The 21,391-nt window shown below is 48.3% G+C and overlaps 1 protein-coding gene across 2 annotated transcripts in view; it reads left to right on the top strand.

Annotated features, from left to right (window-relative positions):
* The window catches only part of GMIP (GEM interacting protein), a 105,631-nt gene that overhangs the window by 9,168 nt on the left and 75,072 nt on the right, over positions 1 to 21,391 (top strand). The window lies entirely within an intron of this gene.

Genomic DNA, 21,391 nt, shown 5'->3' on the forward strand with positions numbered 1-21,391 from the left:
CGAGATTCTGTTCAGCTGATGTGGGAATCTGTGCCTCCCGTTGATTTTATGCCGGCCACCGCAACCATCATTAGTATCAGCAATTGCACCAGTTCCATGCTAGGTGTAAAAGATCCAGCAGAAACAGGGTTCCCTTCCTCCCTGTGCAGGACAAGTCAGGGCGGTTCAGTGCCATCACACTGTTGCCTGTCGGTTCCCGCTCTGAGATACCCAGATCCAGCCAAGTTCCATCTGACTCAGTATAGGACAGACATACCCAAATTATTTGAAATATGTGTAAATTTGCATCTGTGTACGCGCTGTATGCAAGAACTCACCATTTGTAACTTTGCACAGAGATCCGCCTATCTCAGAATCAGGCCCATTGTGTGAGATTATGGGCTGGCACCAATATTGTGTATTATCATTACTGCATGTGTTTGGGAGGGAAGCTGGCACCAATGTTGTGTGGTATTATCACTGGATGTATTCGGGAGGGAAGCTGGCACCAATATTGTGTGGTATCATCACTGTATGTGTTAGGGAGGCTGGCACCAATATTGTGTGGTATCATCACTGGATGTATATGGGAGGCTGGCACCAATATTGTGTGGTATCATCACTGTATGTATTAAGGAGGCTGGCACCAATATTGTGTGGTATCATCTGTATGTATTAGGGAGCCTGGCACCAATATTGTGTGGTATCATCTCTGTATGTATTAAGGAGGCTGGCACCGATATTGTGTGGTATCATCAGAGTATGTATTAAGGAGGCTAGCACCGATATTGTGTGGTATCATCACTGGATGTATTAGGGAGGCTGGAACCAATATTGTGTGGTATCATCGCTGGATGTATTAGGGAGGCTGGCACCAATATTGTGTGGTATTATCACTGGATGTATTCGAGAGGGAAGCTGGCACCAATGTTGTGTGGTATTATCACTGGATGTATTCGGGAGGGAAGCTGGCACCAATATTGTGTGGTATTATCACTGGATGTATTCGGGAGGGAAGCTGGCACCAATGTTGTGTGGTATTATTGCTGGATGTATTCGGGAGGGAAGCTGGCACCAATGTTGTGTGGTATTATCACTGGATATATTCGGGAGGGAAGCTGGCACCAATATTGTGTGGCATTATCACTGGATGTATTCGGGAGGGAAGCTGGCACCAATGTTGTGTGGTATCATCACTGGATGTATATGGGAGGCTGGCACCAATATTGTGTGGTATCATCACTGGATGTATTAGGGAGGCTGGCACCAATATTGTGTGGTATCATCTCTGTATGTATTAGGGAGGCTGGCACCAATATTGTGTGGTATCATTACTGGATGTATTAGGGAGGCTGGCACCAATATCGTGTGCTATCATCACTGTATGTATTAAGGAGGCTGGCACCAATATTGTGTGGTATCATTACTGTATGTATTAAGGAGGCTGGCACCGATATTGTGTGGTATCATCACTGGATGTATTAGGGAGGCTGGCACCAATATTGTGTGCTATCATCACTGTATGTATTAAGGAGGCTGGCACCAATATTGTGTGGTATCATTACTGTATGTATTAAGGAGGCTGGCACCGATATTGTGTGGTATCATCACTGGATGTATTAGGGAGGCTGGCACCAATATTGTGTGCTATCATCACTGTATGTATTAAGGAGGTTGGCACCGATATTGTGTGGTATCATCACTGGATGTATATGGGAGGCTGGCACCAATATTGTGTGCTATCATCACTGTATGTATTAAGGAGGTTGGCACCGATATTGTGTATTATCATTACTGCATGTGTTTGGGAGGGAAGCTGGCACCAATGTTGTGTGGTATTATCACTGGATGTATTCGGGAGGGAAGCTGGCACCAATATTGTGTGGTATCATCACTGTATGTGTTAGGGAGGCTGGCACCAATATTGTGTGGTATCATCACTGGATGTATATGGGAGGCTGTCACCAATATTGTGTGGTATCATCACTGTATGTATTAAGGAGGCTGGCACCAATATTGTGTGGTATCATCTGTATGTATTAGGGAGCCTGGCACCAATATTGTGTGGTATCATCACTGGATGTATTAGGGAGGCTGGCACCAATATTGTGTGGTATCATCACTGGATGTATTAGGGAGGCTGGCACCAATATTGTGTGGTATTATCACTGGATGTATTCGAGAGGGAAGCTGGCACCAATGTTGTGTGGTATTATCACTGGATGTATTCGGGAGGGAAGCTGGCACCAATATTGTGTGGTATTATCACTGGATGTATTCGGGAGGGAAGCTGGCACCAATGTTGTGTGGTATTATTGCTGGATGTATTCGGGAGGGAAGCTGGCACCAATGTTGTGTGGTATTATCACTGGATATATTCGGGAGGGAAGCTGGCACCAATATTGTGTGGTATCATCACTGGATGTATATGGGAGGCTGGCACCAATATTGTGTGGTATCATCACTGGATGTATTAGGGAGGCTGGCACCAATATTGTGTGCTATCATCACTGTATGTATTAAGGAGGTTGGCACCGATATTGTATGGTATCATCACTGGATGTATTAAGGAGGTTGGCACCGATATTGTGTGGTATCATCACTGGATGTATTAGGGAGGCTGGCACTGATATTGTGTGGTATATTCATTTGACACCCTCTATACGGACAGTTCTAGACGTGGTGTAATGGAATAAATGCTTACCAGGTAACACTGCCTCTGAATCGTCTTTGAATCTTCCGAAATGTTATGTGATAAATATATTGGGCAATTTATTCAACAATATTTGTTTAACCAAGAAGCAATTTTCACACAAGCATTACATAAACTTCCCATCGTCTGAGGATTGACCTGCGTGTGAATCAGTGACAATAACATACTTAATTGAAATAAAGACACGGAGACTTGTATTTGGCAGAATTTGTTAGCTATTTATTTAAAAACATATAATGAATTAGTTACTATATTAATTAAATTAATTTAAATATGGTGGCAAAGAAAGAACGGCTAACAACAGCCCAAGCCTAACACTATAAACACTCCAACCACAACACAATACGCTCAAGCCTTCTATCTTGACTACCCACCCGGTAAGGTGATGATGCTGCCCCCGGCAGGGTGGTCCAGCAGACTTTATGAGTCAACGAAGGTGAGCAAAACAATGAGTAAACAAATATTCACAGTGCTAATAGGTAACCTGCCGTTCTTTCCCGCCAAAAGCAAGGTTCTGCCAAAAGAAACCTTGCTCCGCCACCATAGAACTAACGCACAGAAACCACAACCTCAAACAGATCCTCAAGAAAAATAAACATACCTTCCTCCGCTAAATGAACCCCGTCAGACCGAAAAAGGTAAGTATACCGAAAAATCTGACCACTGCCCCACCATTTTCCAACACAAATTTTGAAACCGTAAAGTTCACTTTCTTCCGGGCTTCATCAATGGCTCTGCCGTCAACCACACCACGCCAACACAATCTAGGGACCATGAAAGATCAAACTATTGTGCAAGCTGGCCATGCCATTATAATCTGACCCAAATCCTCCACCACCGCATGCCTTAAATCCAGAGATGTCCTCTTGCCCAAATCATTCCCGCCTAGATGAATAACCACGACTCTCGGTAAGCCATACCGCTGAACCTGCTGCAAGAGTTTAGGCTTAAGGCTCTCCCACAACATACCTCTGACCCCTATCCATCTAACTCCACTAGCCCCCGGAAACAACGGCGCGTCCTGCGCCTGCATGAACCTAGCCGCCCAAAAAACAAATGAATGGCCAATTATCCATACAGTACAATCATCAAAAGCCATTCCTATAATGAGGGAAAAACAAAGAAAACATTAAAGTTATTGTAAAATTTTAGCATATTTAATCATGTATATCTAACGGGGAACATATTACTGAGGATCTGCCAAAAAGAAAAAATTTTTGATTTGAATCTTTAAAGATCAACAAGCTTCTGTGCCAATTTGAAGCAACATAAAGACACAAGAAGATAAGTTAAAATAAAAAAGAAGGGGGGGGGAGAGCGGGGGGGCGGGGTGGGTTTGGGAGAGATATCGGATAACACAAGTGAACTCGACCAGAGAGAAAACGTAAAACCTGCTGAGGGACATATAATTGTAATTATAAACCAAATAGCCGAATTAAATCCGTCAGATCAGGTAAAAAAATCGTCAAAACTCTCCAGACTCCCACTGAAATCAATGGCGAGTAGCTAGTCCCCGAGTAGGAAAGACAGGGGAAAACAAACAAGACCAGGACCAATGACATTTCATAAAACATAACAAGCCATATGTAACGTGCATGCACAACATTAACCTCAATGATTCGGTCGAATGTAACGCTTATAACTGGCTGATTTCCATCGGCCCAGAGCTTGAATCTGTGACTCTGGAAATCCCGCAGCAGCGGCGGAAGTGGCAGCACCAATTCGAAACGAATGCGTGCCGAACTCCCCTGGTGAGAGGCCCACGCTGCAAAGACATCGCCGCAGCATCCAACTAAACTGAAATTTTGTCAGCGGAAGCCCATCGCCATGCATCAGCCATGAGCCCTCCGCTGAGGGTCTGACAGATGCATAACGAGTGGCCAAGCCGACCGGACAAATTCGACAATCCGCCGAGGGGACCAATGTTATCCAGCGACCCCTGCCTAACTGATCGGTCTTAGAACGACGCAATCTGCACAGCAAGGACCTCTCACCCACCTTCACATCCGAACGCAGCATAGTTGAATCCCTCCACTTGGAGGGAGCAACCAATTCCGACACCCGGAAAGCACCATGAAAAGCCATGGAAAAAGCTAACTTAAACAAAAGCGTTTCGAAACCGGAGGCCGCCACGTCCGCAACCGCTCCTAGAATGGACGGTAACAGATAAATGTCTATAGGCCGTCTTTTATCAGGGTTAACCGGCTCAGCGCGCGCCCAACCTTTCAAGGCCTTTGTGATGACAAAACTCCTTGTAAGGTCAGGGATTCCCTTCAATTTGGAGAAAAACGAAATACCTGCCAGGTACCGTGAAACTACCGCTCTCGATTTGCCAGATACATACAGCTGCCAAATAAAAGCAAGCATCAATTGATGCTGACCCTTACCTCCAAGGCCTTGGCTACGGGAAAAAACTTCCCATTCTTCCCAAGACCGACGGTAAGCCTTGAGGGTACTTGGTGCAATGGACAGCTCCGCTAACCCCTCCAGTCCGGCTTGATAACCTGCCAAACATAAGAGGGGCACAGCACACCATCAGTCTCTGCATCAGGAGCCAATGTACGGAACCGACCCCATTGACATCTGGACAGCGCATCGGCAATCCCGTTGTCAACTCCGGGTACGTGTTGAGCTCGAAACAGCACATTATGGCGCAAACAGGCAAGCACCAGCTGCGCTAGCACACGCAAAACCAGCAACGACTTTGCTCGCTGCCCGTTTATCGCATGCACCACGCCCAGATTGTCACATCTGAACAGAATGCTGCGATTGCAGATGCGCTCGCCCCAGACCTCCAAGGCGACCATTATTGGGAACAGTTCTAAGAGCAGCATATCTCTTGTCAAACCTGCACGAATCCACTCCTCCGGCCAAGTTGCGACGCACCAGGATCCCCTCAGGTAGCAACCGAACCCCGAAGATCCTGCTGCATCGGTGAAAAGCTGCAAATCGACATTGCCCACCAGAGGGGATAACCATATCCTGATCCCATTAAAATCTGCCAAAAAGGAAACCCAAACTTCCAGGTCTCTCTTTATTTCTGACGATAAACGGATCAAATGGTGAGGTTTGGAAACCCCCGCTGTGGCCCTCTCTAGCTTTCTGCAAATACCCCCCCCATCGGTATAACTCTACAGGCAAAGTTCATACAACCCAACAGTGATTGGGCCTGCCTGAGCGAAATTTTGCGCGCAACCAAACACTCTGAAATGGAATCTCGCAATCTGTCAATTTTATCGCGCGGCAGCCGACAGGATCCAGCCAAGGTATCAATCTCGATACCTAAAAATGACAAACACGAGAGGGGTCCCTCTGTCTTTTCGTCTGCCACAGGTACTCCAAAATGAAAAAACAGCGCTCTCATGGAACCAAGTAACTCGTTACAACGCTCTGACCCAGCGGGCCCCACGCAGAGGAAGTCATCGAGATAGTGCGCTATCCCATGACCCCCACAAGAAAACTCTACGCACCAATGAAGGAAAGTGCTAAATTTTTCAAAGTATGCGCAGGAAATCGAACACCCCATAGGCAAGCACTATGAAGTATTCCCCCCCAATGCGAAAACCCATGAACCTAAACGATTCGGGGTGCAAAGGAAGCAAACGAAAAGCTGACTCCACATCCATCTTAGCCATGAGGGCCCCGCGTCCATATGCCCTAACGATACTGAGAGCATCATCAAAAGACTGATACCTCACTGAACAGAATTCAGGAGGTATAGCGTCATTAACGGAGGACCCCAATGGACAAGACAGATGCTGGATCAGCCGAAATTTTCCTGGAGTTTTCTTAGGCACCACCCCCACTGGGGAAAGAATCAGATTCCCCATTGGAGGATGCGCAAATGGACCCACCATACGTCCTAACTGAACCTCTTTCTCGACTTTTAACTGAAGAACGTCAGGAAAAAGTCGAGCTGATTGTAAATTTCTCGGGGAACCGACTCGAACTTCCCCTATAACTGGTAAACGAAAACCCAACTTGAACCCGAAAAACAAAAACTTAGCGTCCTGCCTATTAGGGTACCACCCTAGCCACCTGGACATAGCATCCAAACGGATAGGGGTTGGTGTCCTATTTAGCGCCTGCGCTACCTCCCGCTTTGGGAATAGCTCCTCCTCCCGACTTGGATCCCTGTTGGGCTGACAACCTGAAACAATTAGAGGCGGGGTGCGATCCGTTGCAACGCAAGCAAAGGTGTCGAAAACGACACCGTTGGCCCTGGGAACAGGAGGCATTATTAAAGGAAAAACATTTACCTTTAAAAGGTGTCTGCGCAGAAAGCCGACCGGGGCCCGTCTGTCGACGCCCCGGGGAGGGATCAGAACTCGGGCGCCACGCCCCGGACCCCCCCTTATGAGTATCCCCGCCTACCCGAGAATCCTCCACTCCACCTTTTGGTGGTTGCGTGACGTCAAGCCACACTTCCACGTCCTTGCACCCAAAATCTAAGCGCTTGGATCCGTCCTGCTTGCGCCTAAATTCCTCATCATATGTTCTCCAGGCGCTGCCCCTGGATTTACGCTGCATCCCATGAATCAGGTGGATATACCTTATTACGTTCAGGTGCTCCCCTGGGCGATCTTTCAAGTAGCATGCTGCAAATACGCAAAACCCAGCAAGCCAGTTATCATAGGAACGAAAAGCTTCCAACCCCACCCCGCCTTTAAGCTTAGCTGCCTTGAAATCTTTTTTGGCTTGCTCAGTTAAAATGAACATGTCCACATAATCGCCCTTCCTGATTTTTTTCTTGCAACAATCGCGCAGACCCCGCAATACTGCTGTATTGTCGCAATGCACCACACCTGGTTGATGCTGACGCTTCTTGGGCTTCCGCGCGCTACTACTCTGACGCTGCCGCTTAGCCCGCTTATCCCGCCTATCCGCCTCCTTGCGCGCATATTTAGCAGCCCTCTTCCGCGCCTTTTTCGCGCTGCTGACAGAAGAAGCCAGAGAAGAAGAGGTTGACGACAAGTCAGAGACAGAGGAAGAAGAGGAGGCAGAGTCAGCAACATCATCATCTTCTGAGATCTCACCTGACGATCCGGACTGCTCCCTCCCGGACACGACCGATGATAAAGCCTCCTCGACGATGAAATCCTGTTCCATAGCCTCGCCCTCAGCAGTATCTGAAACAGACAATGAAGCCGCCCCCTGGGCCGAAACCCTGGGCACGGTCGACACAGCAGGAGAAGACACAGCCGCACCAGCCCCAGACGCCTCTGGTCTTGCCAACTGAGCCGCAGCGGAGCCCATAGCCCTGCAAGCCTGCATGAACTGATCTACCGCTGGCCCTAGAGTAGCAGAAATTGAACGCTGCCTCTGATCCACCCTTTCACTATCTGCTTGGCTAGGAGCCAATGCCGCAACCATGGGAACAAAAGCAGATGTCATTGATGACATCATGGCCGCAAAAGCTGCAGGGTCAAAGGACTGACTTGCACCCCCACTAGGGACCTGAGTATCCACATAGCCAGAAGCTGCTGTCCCAGACATGGCCCTGTCTGCTGATTGCTGACTAGCCTGCCAATCATCCTCCATATTAAGTGGAAGCCCCGTCCCCCTTTCATCAGCTCTCCCTGTCCTAAAATGGCTGCCTGCCTCCCTGACTGACAAAGCCCCTAATGTGCTGCCAGGGCTGTCCATCTCCCCCACTTCGACATTCCCCACTTCATTAACTGTGGGGGAGTCCCCCCTGCCCCTCCGGGCACTAACAGGGCTATTAGCAGCCCTCCTTGCGGTGCGCGTGTGCGCCTGTGACCTTTGAACCCGCGGGGGGCGAGCGCTCACCGCCCTAATCGCGGCAGCTCTGCCCTCCCGCGGGCTCACTAACTGCCTCTCGCGGCTGCTCAGAGCAGCCGCGCCTTCCCCCCGCCGGCGGCTGTGTCCAGCCGCCCTGACAGAACCTGCTTGACGGCCGCGGGTAAGCGCGGCCGCGCCCGGCCGCCCATGACGCCACGGGGCCGCGCGACTCACGTTAGCCCCTTCAGCTCCCTCTTGAGAGGCAGGAGCCTCCCCAGAACTCCCTGGGCCTTCTTCCTGTGCCCGGTAACGGGCGGGGATCCGCGATGAGCGGTGCGGGCGGGGCATGCTACCAATTTTGGGGGGGGGGGTCACAGTCCTTATAAGGGTTAGGAGGATTGTTAGAAAATGCAGAGCGCAAAGGTGGGGGAGGGCAGAGAGAGAGAGGGATAGATGAAGAAGGTGAAGAACAAAGATAAGAAGAGGAAAGAAAAACAGAAGGATGGCTATGAAGAAAATATAACAGAGCTCAGGTAAGAGCACTTACCCATTCCCAAGACAGGAACAAAAGAGGTTGACTCCGCCTCCAACAATCTCTAATATCCCTGCTATAACCTACAACCCTAAAAACCCATTGGCCCTAATTATCACATGATTCCTCACACTGGTCTGCCCCCAGCCTAGGAAGTTTAACCCTCTCCACTCCTATACAGTCATTTCGTTTATCATACATCAGTTACAATACGATTTGTTCAACACACTTTAAGCAAATAAATTACACTTGGATCCAAAAATGTTATTAAAACTGGAACTCTGGATTCTCGATCAGACTGCGAAAAAATAGGTTAAATGCAGGTATACATATAGCATCACAATCACATGTAAGAAGAATGAAGAAACTATTGTATAACCCTCTGTTATTTGTGTTCCCTCTCTGCATGCCAGCCTCCCTAATACATGTAAATAGTATTCAGTGTTTGCAAACGTTGCCTGGGTTGAAGAAGAATTTCTGCAATCTAAGGAAGTATAATTTATTTCTAGCTCCAACACCTCTCCTGCTTGCACTATTCCTGCTATGTGTTTCTTGTATTATAAAACACACCTGTAGTTTTCTGTGGACTACCTTACTGTAGAATGCTGACAACTTGCCTGGGTACAATGTACTGTACTCTGCAACACTAGCAACTTTGCTGTCACTTTTACTGTAGCTAATTGTTTTTTAGGCATTGAAGTAATTTGTACAATTTACTGTACAAATTTTGCTGCTGTCGTACTGACAAATTACTGTATCTTCAATGTCTATGCTAGAAGTAGTACTAATGAGGGCACTGTTGTTTCACCACAAAACTGCTGTTAGCTGTTATAATCAAGACCTCCAATCTACTGAATCGAGGGTTTAATCTGACGTTATGGGTTCAGTCTGAAAGCCCGGTATAATTATTGTAGAGGGACGTACACACGGGACGATTCTCCCTGAACGAACATCGTCCCGTGTGCCCCCGGCAGTTTGTGCTCAGTGTCGTTAACGACACTGAGCACAAAACACTGAGCGATTTCAGGAATGAAATCGTTCAGTGCCGGGCTCCCTCCCTCATCCCCGAACATGTCCAACCTGACAATATCGTTAGGTTGGACAGGAAGTTCGGACGATGAACGAAAACTACAAACGGGAGCGCGCATTTGTAGTTTTCGTTCATCGTTATACCTCAGAAAATGATTTTTTGAACGATTTGTCGTTAATGACGTAGTTAGCGACAAATCGTTCAATAAATCGTCCTGTGTGTACGCACCATTAGGGTTGCTGCTATTTGGTGGTGAAGATATAATCCTATTCTGCTTTTAATTCAGTGAGGATCTGCCTCTGATCACTTTCCGCGTGAGGTAATGCATGGCAATAACGGAGGGTAAAGGGGAGGTAATACTATGAGTCTATATTAGTTATTAGCTGAGGGGGCGATTCATACTGCTCGCGAGGAAGCGATTGCTCGTAGCTGGGCGATTTTTGCAATCTGTGCACGCGTATGCAGCGCAATGCGCATGCGTGAACCACTGCAAAAGATCGGGAAGCGCTCGCTCGCCTAGCATAGACAGCCCAGCTGAATGAGTGACAGCAGAGGCCGTTTGTGAATGGTAACAGTGGCAGGCCACTAGAAACGGGGGAGTGGAGATAAGAACGCAGGCGTGCCTGAGTGTTTCAACACCGTTTCAGAGGCATGCATAATTATCAGGCAGTTTCATAGTACACGTCACCTGGTTGTATTTCACACTGAAGTGATCACAGTGCTTGCGGCAAGGTATAGTCAACCTCAAGCGCTGCAAGCACATCCGATGGTGCTCAATGTACCAATGTTTACATGCACTTCCAGGAGATGACGTGCGCAAGTGGGTGTCTTATGATTGGCTGGTGGGTGTCTACATACACAAAGTGATCGCACACCAAGACATAGTGGGCATGCTAATGCCTTGCCGTGCAATCGCCTGCCTTGCTGTACGATCGCCTGCCTTGCTGGGTGTGCGCTGGATTTTTTTACGCTGGGAGCAAGCGAATGCATCTTACGAATGGGTCTGAATCAGGCCCTGAGTGTGTCTACTGAGTACTCTAGGATCAATGAGTGCTTGTATGAGGGTGTTGTGAAATGTTCCTTACCCCTCCGACGGTATGTAGTCAGGAAGCCGGCAGTCGAAATGCAAACCGCCGTCTTCCCGACAGTGAAATCCCGGCATGGAACTAATGATTGGCGTCTAAATACCGATGCCTATCATTAGCCCCATGCCAAAATCCTGACGCCCGGCATACCGATCGTAGGGGAGTCGGGAGTGGATAGCTGCGGGTGGGGGAGGGTTAGGGTCTTCCGGGGGGACTTAGGGTGAGGCAACCCCCTGGGAGGGTTAGGCTAGGGGAAGGGAGGACTAGGGTCAGGCACCCCCGGGGGGAGGTTAGGGTTAGACACACCCCCAGGAGGGTTAGGCTTAGGGTGCAGGTAGGGGGAGTTAGGCTTATGTACCCCTGGCAGGGGGTTAGGGTTAGGCACTAGAGGGGGAGGTTAGGGTTAGGCACCCCTAAGGGAGGGTTAGGGTAAGAGGGGGGAAAGGGTTATGGATAGCCTTTATACTTACCCTGTCAGGATCTCCATATGCCGGCTTTCTGACGTCAGTATTTCATTCGCCGGGCTGACATCCGGCGGTATAACATACCGATTCCCCTCCAACATGTCCAAGCTCCACTTCCTGGTCATTTACATTCTCCGGCTCTTTCTTTGCATCTCCGCCCGGGGCAATCCCTCCTGAGCCGTCACTCAAGCTTCCACTGTCATTCTTCAGCCAGGACCTGTAGTCGCTTCAGCTTACTCTGCCTTGTCCCTGGAAGCGGCTACTGCTGCGTCGGCCACAGTCCCCGTTCTCCTCTGAGGTAGGAGAGAATTAGCGCAGGGGTCTCCTTTACTTGAACCGCCTCTGGCGCACCACACCATGACTATCGGTTGATGGACCTCAGGGGTGGATTGGGCCACCGGGACGCAGGGTCATTTCCCGCTGGACCCTTCCCTGGCAGTCACCCTTTACTCAACCCTCCCACCGGCTGCCACGATCGGAGCTCAGCTCAGCTCTGAATGGGCAGAAGTAATACACACACTGTAGCTAAACAAAAATAGCCATCGAGGGAGCTGCTGGCATGCCCAGCAGCAGCTCCTCCCATAAGCCTTTGCGGAGCCAGTCAGCCACCACTGACTGCTCCGCCTCCAGCCCATCAGCTGCCCGCCTCCAGATCCATCTCCACTCTCCAGTCCATCTGCAGTATGCTCTGACTGAGTCTGCATCTGCACAGCTGCGAAGCCTAGACAGAAGGTAGGCAGTCAAAATACACTATATACATACAGTATGTGCACATAACACCCAGCTCTCTCCCCCTACCACTCACAGCTCCAAAGACATCCCCCACCCCCAATTATGGCACACCCGACACCCCCACACACACACTCACACAGGTCACTAACATACACACAGGTCACCTTTGTTGCTTCTCTTCTCATGGCTCCAAACACTCCTCCTCCACACACGCACACAGGTCCCTTTTCCTGCTCCTCTCCTCATAGCTCCAAACACTTCCCCTACCCCCATCCACTGTACCCCCAATCCCCTACACAGGTCACCTTTTCCTACACCTCTTCTCATAGCTCCAACACTCCCTCACCCCCAATCGCTAAACCTGCGACCCCCCGCACACACACACAGGCCACCTTTCCTGCTCCTCTCCTCTTAGCTCCAAACACTTCCCCTCTCTCCCCAAACACAGGTTCCCTTCCCTGCTCTCCTCTTAGAACTCCAAACATGACACCCCACCCCCACACATCACCTTTCCTGGTCCTCTCCTCATAGCTCCAAACACTTCTCCCACCCCCATCCACTGTACCACCGACCCCCCCTCCCCCACACATCACCTTTCCTGGTCCTCTCCTCATAGCTCCAAACATTTCCCCCACCCCCATCCACTGTTCCACCGACTCCCCACCCCCACAAAGGTCATCTTTTCCTGGTCCTCTCCTCATAGCTCCAAACACTCCCCATACCCCCAATTGTGGCACCTCTGACCTCCCCCAACACACAAACAAAGGTCACCTTTCCTGCTTCTCTCCTCATAGCACCACACACTTCCCCTCCCTCCCCACACACTTCCCCTCCCTCCCCACACACTGGTTCCCTTTCCTGCTCTCTGTTTATAGCTCCAAACACTTCCCCCACCACCATCCACTGTACCACCGACTCCCCCCCCCTCCCCCACACATCACCTTTCCTGGTCCTCTCCTCATAGCTCCAAACATTTCCCCCACCCCCACCCCCATCCGCTGTTCCACCGACTCCCCACCCCCACACAGGTCACCTTTTCCGGGTCCTCTCCTCATAGCTCCAAACACTCCCCATACCCCCAATTGTGGCACCTCTGACCTCCCCCAACACACAAACAAAGGTCACCTTTCCTGCTTCTCTCCTCATAGCACCACACACTGGTTCCCTTTCCTGCTCTTTCCTGATAGCTCCAAACACTTCCCCCACCACCATCCACTGTATCCCCGGCACCCCCACCCCCACCCCCACCCAGGTCCCGTTTCCTGCTCTTTTCTCATAGTCCCAAATATTTCCCCCTTTGCCTCCCACACACAGGTCACCTTTCCTGCTGTCTCATCATAGTTCCAAACATTCCTCATTCCCAATAGCGACCACCCTTCCCCCCCTCTCCCACACAGGTCCCCTTAACTGGTAAATAGTGTAAGTGACTAAAATAGATCGACTTTTTCTGAAATGTGTACAGTATGTCTGTCAGTGAGGTGGTGATGTGCTGTTATTTTGTCAGTAGAGTCTCTGTAGGGGAGATTCAATTTAGCATGATGTTGAATAGCCCGGGAAGGAGTTCCATAAGCTATTCAATTGACCGCGCTGTTAAGCCGACTGAGAGGTTTTTTGCTCGCACCCTCCTAAGGTGAGAGCAGAAAACCGACTAAAGTGCCAAGTGCTATGCCGTTTTCCGGATTAGCGCGGCGCTAACAGCATCATGGCCGTCACTTTGATCAGAGAATGCCGGTTAGCGCGACTAAATACCCAGCTTAAGACGCGGTAACCAACATTCTCTGACTTGTGGTTCTAGTCGGCCTTAACAGTGTGGTCAATTGAATAGCTCCAGTAACTCCTTCCTGGGGCTATTCAACATCGCACTGAATTGAATCACCCCTTGTGCTAGTGTTTATGGTTGGATAAGATTATTGGGGAATAATGCACATCATGTGATCTATGGTGTCCAATCATGTTAGTGAGTTTTATATATATTATATTATACCCTTTGGCTATTGTACCTATATATATATATATATATATATATATATATGTGACATATATTTTCCGTACATGACTAGTATGTTGCAGCATGTTTGGTGTGATGGTCACCATAATGTCACATAGCAAGCACCGGTATGGCATAGTAAAAAGCATTATTCTGAGTCAGACGCAGTGGAGTGGTGTTTGTTGTTTGAGTTACACCATACATACATACTGAATGTGTTTGTACAGATATGCATTACAGATTCGGACACACACACAAAGAAACACGTCAGAAATGTGTTGGCCGTTCCTGTTTGGTTACACGGGATTGGCTAATCAGATGCAGATGTAACGATGGGCGTGTTGTTTCAATGACACAGGAGTGTTGCGGAAAGTGGTTGTGTACAGAGACGCTGAATCACTCACATTGGAGGACATACTTATTTGGATCATCTGCCCCTAGCATAGGGCTGGTGCAAGTTTCAATGGTGCTACTGATGTTGGCGTCTAAAGCTGCACAAAGCATGAGTGCAGCATCTGTGAACACTGACAGTGGGTGTCTTAGTCCTTGCACATTCAGGTACACGGATGTACACCAGGGAAGGGCTTTGTTGGCATTAGCATTTAGTCGCAGACGCAACTGCATCAAAATATGCAAGGATGGCCACTATGAGAGGGACTATCCTGCTCCCCTCAACAGTCCCCCGTCCCTCAGCAGACTCGCCCCCAATAGGGCTGCTACCAGAATTTTCCTGGTCTGGTTTTTCATTCCAATCCGCCCCCTACTGGCCCTTATATAGACTGGCCTAGACCTAAGCACGAGCCAGCTGTGTTCCTGTCAGAATCACGCACCGCTCCAAGTCCCTTCATTCATTCGGCCCCCTAAGGGGCTATTTCTCCCTTATACTGCGGCTGCATTTCAAATGTAACTGCCATGTGCCCCTTAGTTTACATACTCCTGTGAGGCAGCCTGCTCCAAGTTCCCCTTTGTGAGGGGTTAACACATAAAGGAACTGGCATTTTTTTTAACTATTTATTACATGAGGAATTAAATCTGTGTATTAGTGTACATATCTTAATTACAAGTATTTTAAATATTTATTAATTGGACAGTAAACACTATAGGGGTATCACATTCACTGTATGTGTAGTATCTTACTGGATGTATTATAGAGAGTGAGGCTAGGACCAATATTGTGTGGTATCATCACTGTATGTATTAGGGAGGCTAGCACCAATATTGTGTAGTATCTTACTGGATGTATTATAGAGAGTGAGGCTAGGACCAATATTGTGTGGTATCATCACTGTGTGTTAGAGAGGGAAGCTGGCACCAATTTTATGTGGTATCATCACTGTGTGTGTTAGCACTGTTCTGCGCATGCACCATCTTTCCAAATTTATCACCATTATAGTGTGTTACCATCACCGGATGTATTTAGGAGGGAAGCTGTCATCGATATTATGTGGTATCATCACTGGATGTATTAGGGAGGCTGGCACCAATATTGTGTGTGCTATCTTCACTGGATGTATTAGGGAGACTGGCACCAATTTTATGTGGTATATTCACTATATGTATTAAGGAGGCTAGCACCAATATTGTGTGGTATCATCTCTGGATGTATTAGAGAGACTGGCACCAATATTGTGTGGTATCATCTCTGCGTGTGCTAGAGAAGGAGGCTGGCACCAATATTGTGTGGTATCATCACTGGATGTATTCAGGAGGGAAGCTGGCTCCAATATTGTGTGGTATCATCACTGGATGTAATCGGGAGGGAAGCTGGCACCAATATTGTATGGTATCATCACTGGATGTATTCGGGAGGGAAGCTGGCACCAATATTGTGTGCCTAACCCTAACCCCCCCTGTAAGTGCCTACACCTAACTCCCCCTTCCCCGCAGCCTAAACCTAAGTCTCCCGGTTGGGTGCCTAACCCTAACATCCCCCTGAGGGGTGCCTGACCCTAAACCTCCCGGGGGGGTGCCTAACCCTAAGTCCCCCCCCCCCCCGAGCCCCTAACCTAACCCTGTCTGCACCCGCTGCCCGGCTTACCTTCATTTGGTATACCGGGCATCAGGCTCCCGGCATAGGTAAAATGACAGGCATCGGGATTTCTACGCCTGTCATTAGACCCCTGCCGCGATTAGACAGTCGGGAAGCCGGCGGTCGCCATTTTGACCGTCGGCATCCCAACTGCATACCGTTATCATCACTGGACGAATTAGAGGAGGAGACTGGCACCAATATTGTGTGGTATCATAAATGGATGTATTTGGGAGGGAAGCTGGCACCAATAATGTGTGATATTATCACTGGATGAATTAGAGAGGGAGGCTTGCACCAATAATGCGTGATATCGTCACTGGATGAATTCGAGAAGGAGGCTGGCACCAATATTGTGTGGTATCATCACTGGATGATTTAGAGATGGAGGCTTGCACCAATAATGCGTGATATCATCACTGGATGAATTAGAGAAGGAGGCTGGCACCAATATTGTGTGGTATCATAACTGAATGTAATTTTGAGGGAGGCTAGCACCAATATTGTGTGGTATCATCACTGGATGTATTAGGGAGGCTGGCACCAATATTGTGTGGTATCATCTCTGCGTGTGCTAGAGAGGGAGGCTGGCACCAATATTGTATGGTATCATCACTGGATGTATTCGGGAGGGAAGCTGGCACCAATAATGTGTGGTATTATCACTGGATGAATTAGAGATGGAGGCTTGCACCAATAATGTGTGGTATTATCACTGGATGAATTAAGGAGGGAGGCTGGTACCAATATTGTGTGATATCATCGCTGGAAGTATTAGGGAGGCTGGCACCAATTTTACGTGGTAGACTCACTGTATGTATTAAGGAGGCTGGCACCAATATTGTGTGGTATCATCACTGAATGTTTTTGGGAGGGAAGCTGGCACCAATATTGTGTGGTATCATCACTGGATGAATTAGAGATGGAGGCTTGCACCAATAATGCGCAATATCATCACTGGATGAATTAGAGAAGGAGGCTTCAATAACGTGTGATATCATCACTGGATGAACTAGAGAAGTAGGCTGGCACCAATATTGTGTGGTATCATAAATGGATGTATTTGGGAGGGAAGCCGGCACCAATTTTGTGTGGTATCATTACTGGATGTATTAGAGAGGCTGGCACCAATATTGTGTGGTATCATCTCTGCATGTGCTAGAGAGGGAGGCTGGCACCAATATTGTATGATATCATCACTGGATGTATTCGGGAGGGAAGCTGGCACCAATAATGTGTGGTATTATCACTGATGAATTAAAGAGGGAGGCTGGCACCAATATTATGTGATATCATCACTGTATGTGTTAGAGAGGGAGGCTGGCACCAAGGGTTACTGGGTGTGCAGTGCACTGTGCCTCCCTAATAGTGCGCCGCCTCCCTTATTCTTCTTGCATGGCGCCATCTTGTCAGTGATGTATTCAGAAAGATGGCACCGCACAGGAGCTAGCAAAGAGTCTGGCACTGTTCTGCGCATGCACCATCTTTCCTAATTTATCATGATTATTGTGTGATGCCAACACCGGATGTATTCAGGAGGGATGCTGGCACCAATATTGTGTGGCATCATCACTGGATATATTAGGGAGCTTGGCACCAATATTGTGTGGCGTTATCACTGGATGTATTAGGGAAGCTGGCACTAATTATGTGTGGTATCATCACTGGTTATATTAGAAGGGGAAGCTGGCACCAATATTGTGTGGTATCATCACTGTAATGTTTTAGGGAGGGAAGCTGGCATTAATATTGTGTGGTATCATCAATGTATGTATAAGGGAAGTTTGCACAAATATTGCGTGGTTTCATCACTATATGTATTAGAGGGGGGAAGCTGCACCAATATTGTGTGGTATCATCACTATATGTATTAGAGGAAAAAGTTAGCACCGATATTGTGTGGTATCTTCACTAAACAGTATGTATTAGATGGAGAAGCTGGCACCAATATTTTGAAGTATTATCACTGTATGTATTAGGAGCTGGCACCAATATTGGACATCATACAGAGTTGGATGGGATATAGTTATGAAACCGGCGGCTGCATGGCTGCCGGTCTCAATCCCAACAGCGTAATCCCGGCAAGGGATTTAACATAGTTGTCAAAATACCGACGCCTATGTTAATCCCGGCACCGGAATGCCGAGGATGCTGGACCGATCGTCCTCTTTGCCAGGTACGAATACACTTAGCCCAGGGATGGGGGGGTTTGGTTTAGGGACCCCCAGGGGGATTTAGGTTCATGCAAACTCTGAGGTTAAGGTTAGGCACAGGGGGGGAGGTTAGGGTTAGGCACTCCCTCAGAAGGTTTAGGGTGTAGGGAGAGGTGGTTAGGTTTAGGCACCCATGGGGGGAGGTTAGGGTTAGGCACTAGGGGGGAGGTTAGGCATCCCTAAGAGAGGGTTAGGGTTAGTGGGGGGAGAGGGGAGAGTTAGCATACTTACCACTGGGCGCCGGGATCTTCACCTTTCGGCCTGTCACTGTCGGTGTGGTTCCCCTATTTGAGTTTTGGACTATGCTGCAGCCCCACCTCTGGAGCCGCCACTGGTTACTTTATCTGGATTAGAAGAGTAGATGAGTAGAAGACAGCTTTTAATACTCATTCTGGCCATTTTGAGTATCTGGTCATGTGTTTCAGGCTGTCTAACGCCTCAGCTGTCTTCCAGGATCTGATTAACGTTGTTCTCCGCGAATTTCTGGGCATATTTGTTGTATATCTGGATGATATCTTGATTTATTCCCAGTCTCTGGATCTACATCGTCAACATGTGTAACAGGTATTACAAAAACTGCGTGAAAATCATCTATTTGTCAAACCTGAGAAATGCGAATTCGAAGTGACAGAGGTTTCCTTCTTAGGATATATCATCTCCTCTCTGGGGTTCTCTATGGATCCAAGTAAGGTCACAGTTATCCTGGACTGGGTGCAGCCCATGACTCTTAAAGCCATCCAAAGCTTTCTCGGGTTAACCAATTATCGGATATTCATCAACTCCTTCTCTACCATCGTGGCTCCAATAGTAGAGTTGACCAAAAAGGGAGCAGACACATTTAACTGGTCTTTTGAGGCCGTGCAAGTGTTTAATCACCTAAAAGCTGCTTTTGTAAATGCCTCAGTTCTCCGACACCCAATTCTGGATCTCCCTTTTATCGTGGAGGTGGATGCCTCGGAGGTTGAAGCGATAGCCATTCTATCCCAGAAAGAATCTCAAGACAATAGGTTGCATCCGTGCGCTTTTTTTCCCCGTAAATTTGCCTTAGCTGAAAGAAACTACGATGTGGGCAATCGTGAGTTACTGGCGATTAATGGGCTTTAGAGGATGGGAGGCACTGGTTAGAGGGGGCCAAATTTCAGGTCACTATTCTTACTGACCATAAGAACTTGGCATATATAGAATCTGCAAAATAACTTAATTCCAGACTGACACGCTGGGCATTATTTTTCACCAGCTTAAACTATATCATCTCTTTCCATTCGGGATCTAGGAACATCAAGGCGGTTGCGCTGTCCAGGAGTTTTCTACCTGCTCAACAGTCCGTGGCTTCAGATGATCCTATTATTCCTGCTTCACGTATCCATCTGCCCTTGCATGCAACTTGGCTGATTCCCTTCAGGCCTACCAATCGGAAGCCCCATCTGGAAAACATACTGGACTATTGTTCATTCCAGAAAGACTCTGGGATGCAGTTCTGTTGGACTTCCATTCCCAGAAGGCCATAGGTCATCCACTTATTTCCAGGACAAAGTAATTACTTTCTCATTCAGTGTGGTGGCCTTTGTTGTCAAGAGACGTCTGTGAGTTTGTTGTAGCCTGTGACACCTGTACTCAGAATAAGACTCCGCGAGTTGCTCCCTCTGGCCTCCTTCTACCTTTGTCCTTACCCAGGAGACCATGGATGCACATTGCCATGGACTTCACTGTTGACCTCCCTGCCTCTTCCCAGTATTCTGTGATTTGGACTGTGGTGGATCGCTTTAGTAAGATGGCACATTTTGTTCCTCTACTCAAACAGAGTTGATTGCCTTTGGATATCGTGTCCGATTGGGAAACTCGGGGCTAATTCAGACCAGTTCGCTAGGCTGCGTTCGCACACAGCAATCAGCAGCCAAAGTATGCAAATCCCGCAATCGCTAGCAAGACATAAGCACGCCCACTATGTCTTGCCGTGCGATCACGGTATGTTTTCAGATGCCCACCAGCCTGACACAAGACTCCCACTTTCCCATGGTAACAGACGTCATCTCCAGGAAGTGTATTAAACAATCGGTGACATCTACTGACATCCGACCCATACGCAGCACTTGTGATTGACCATACCCTACTGCAAGCACTGCGTAATTCAGCCATGTGATGTGTATGCTGATGATGCATCGTAATCATGCACGCCCCATAAACAGCATTCAGATGCACATTCACGCCTGCGTTCGCACCACCACACCACCGTTAAAATCGACCACCCCGTCACCACCCACAAATGGCAAGTCATGACACTCATGCTTGCTGAGCTTCTATGTACATAGTGCGAACGCTTCCTGATCGCATGAACTAGTTCGCTCATGTGCACTGCATCTTCTACACATGCGCAGATTGCAAACATTGGCAGGCTACGTCCGAACGCAGCCTAGCGAACGGGTCTGATTCAGGACCTGTTCATGGCCAATTTTGGAAGAATTGTTGTTCTTCATTAGGTATTTGCCATAGTCTTTCCTCGGGGTATCACCCTCAGTCCAATGCCAATCAGTCTCTGGAACAGTTCCTCCGCTTTTAATAATTCTTGCCAATTTGATTCCTCAGTTTTGCCATTTTACTGTGTCACCGGACAACATCCTAGAGCAAATTCCTTAGAACCCAATGCCAGGGAATCTACATCACCAGCCTCAGTTTCCCAGTCGCGCTCCATTTGGACCAAGGTTCGCCAGTGTCTCCTTCGCCAGTTTCCTTCTATGTGCTCCAAGAACTTTGTAGATAAACATCAGAATCCGTGCAAATTTAAGGTTGGAGACTGGGTTTGGCTGGCTACGAAGAACATCAAGCTGTAACAACCCACACAGAAATTGGGCCCTCGGTTCATTGGCCCTTTCCAAATTATTGCTCAA

Source organism: Taudactylus pleione, unplaced genomic scaffold, assembly GCF_031769625.1.
Source record: "Taudactylus pleione unplaced genomic scaffold, aTauple2 ptg000644l, whole genome shotgun sequence".
NCBI classification, from domain to species: Eukaryota; Metazoa; Chordata; class Amphibia; order Anura; family Myobatrachidae; genus Taudactylus; species Taudactylus pleione.